This window comes from Alligator mississippiensis, unplaced genomic scaffold (genome assembly GCF_030867095.1).
Source record: "Alligator mississippiensis isolate rAllMis1 unplaced genomic scaffold, rAllMis1 scaffold_21, whole genome shotgun sequence".
Taxonomy (NCBI): domain Eukaryota; kingdom Metazoa; phylum Chordata; order Crocodylia; family Alligatoridae; genus Alligator; species Alligator mississippiensis.
Genome location: NW_026775376.1, coordinates 18,735 through 20,643, shown reverse-complemented (window position 1 = coordinate 20,643; position 1,909 = coordinate 18,735).

The window sequence follows — 1,909 nt, the reverse complement described above, 5'->3', positions numbered from 1 at the left end:
AAAGGTAGTGATATTTTGGAACCAGAAACCTCGCCCCACAAATCATATGCTAAAAATCAAAGATCTACTATAACATATTTTAATTTTATTTCAATAAATATTTTTGTCCTGGTTTATGCACATTTGCATAGTGTATGTTGAGGCAATTGCATAACAGCTTAAAACACAGTCTTCCTCTTTTATATTGTGTTGGGGAGTAGGGGGTGAAAATGAGGGGAGTGGGTGTGTGTGTGGTGGGGATGGGTTATGTGCGTGGGGGTGTGTAAGCCTCCGAGCTCAGGCCTGCAAGTAGGATGCCCGCCAAAGGTTTTGGGAATACCTGAAGCCCCAGATGGGGGTGGAGGATGGTTGCTGGTGGTAGGGCCACTTACGGTTCTGGACTGACTCTCGGATTTGGAATTTGGCTTGGAATACAGAAAATTTAAATAATAAGAAAACAAACAAAAAACCAAACCTGTTCCTCAGCGAGGAAGCCCTCTTAGGAGGCTTCTTCCTTGCGGTGTATTTTGCCAGCATTCTGGAAACTTCCAGCAAGAGAAAGGGATTGGCAGATTTCTACCTACTTGTCCTTTTAAAAATGAAACATGGGGAAAGGGTTTGCAGCCAATTTCTGCAACCGCTCTTTTCCTGCCCTCGCCTGAATGCAGGCTTGTTAGAATCGTTCATGTAAAAGCAAAGGGTCCCAACACTGTGTTCCCAAATTGGCGCATGCCACTGAATTCCACGGCGCAGTGAAGTGAGAGGAACAGCAAGAAACAGGAAACAGTCACTTGGCAAGAGAGGCAAGCTGAGCACTGCACTACTGTTGCACAAATTGCTAGTTTCGTGCCCCTGAAGCCTTAATCCAAATACCTCAAGGAGGGAGTCACACTCAGGCTAGGTCCATTGTAAGTTTATTGATTGCGCGATCGATCGACAAAGGGGTTAAGTAACCCAAAGCAGAGTCGACCCCGGGGTACGGTCCAGGGGTCTTTTATAGCTTACCTAAACAAAGAACCGTAGCATGCTGTGACCTATGCATTTAGTGGCTGTTTTACAATTTCTACAAGCTTCTATTCCAGACGTCACAGTTTCCATGATCATATCTACGTCTCCACAGGATGTCGAAGTTCAAAGGTAGCTATGCTCAACTTATTATGGGATATGTTGCACCTGCGTGTTTTGCACAGGGGTACTGCGGTAAACTTGGTGCCCTTTAGTAAACCCCTGGCTTCCTGTAACTCTAGGTCACTGTGCTAGTTCTAAGTGTTAAGCAGTCTTTAACTTATATGCAGAATCTGCTTGCAAGCCATACTGGATACAGAAGCACATTTGCCAAAATAAAGCATTAGGTCTAAAGTTAGGCATAAAATCTAGCATATTTGTACTACACTACCTAGGGTTATACCAAGAGATATAAAGCAAAGGCCAGGCCAATGTGGGGGATTACAACCTTGTCAGGGCTCGACCTGGGGGAGACCCGGATTCCCAGGTTCTGTATGAGACTGGAATGTACAATCCTAGCTTTGCTGGAGCTGCATTTCCAATGCTTCTTACCTGGCACATATGTTGTAAGTCTTAAAAACAAAATCTTTTTAATAGGGCCCATTCAGGCCTGTTACCAGGCAAGATCCAAGCCTGCAGGAGTGGAGGCACTGATTCCCATCCCCACTGCTACCTATTGGTGCATTGCATGACCTTGTACTACCTGCACTGAATTCACAGGCATTCCCTGGCCACCTCCCTGTACTTGCTAAATTCTGGGAATTAGACATTGCTGACATGTCTGGGTGCTTCTCTAGCAGTCCCTGAAATAAAGTTGTGCGAGCGTGGCAGAATCTTGGCTCTGGAATTGATTTCCCTCTCAGCCCAAAGCTGCATCTCACCGATCCTCAATGCACAATGGGAGGCCTAGGATTTTACGCAGGCA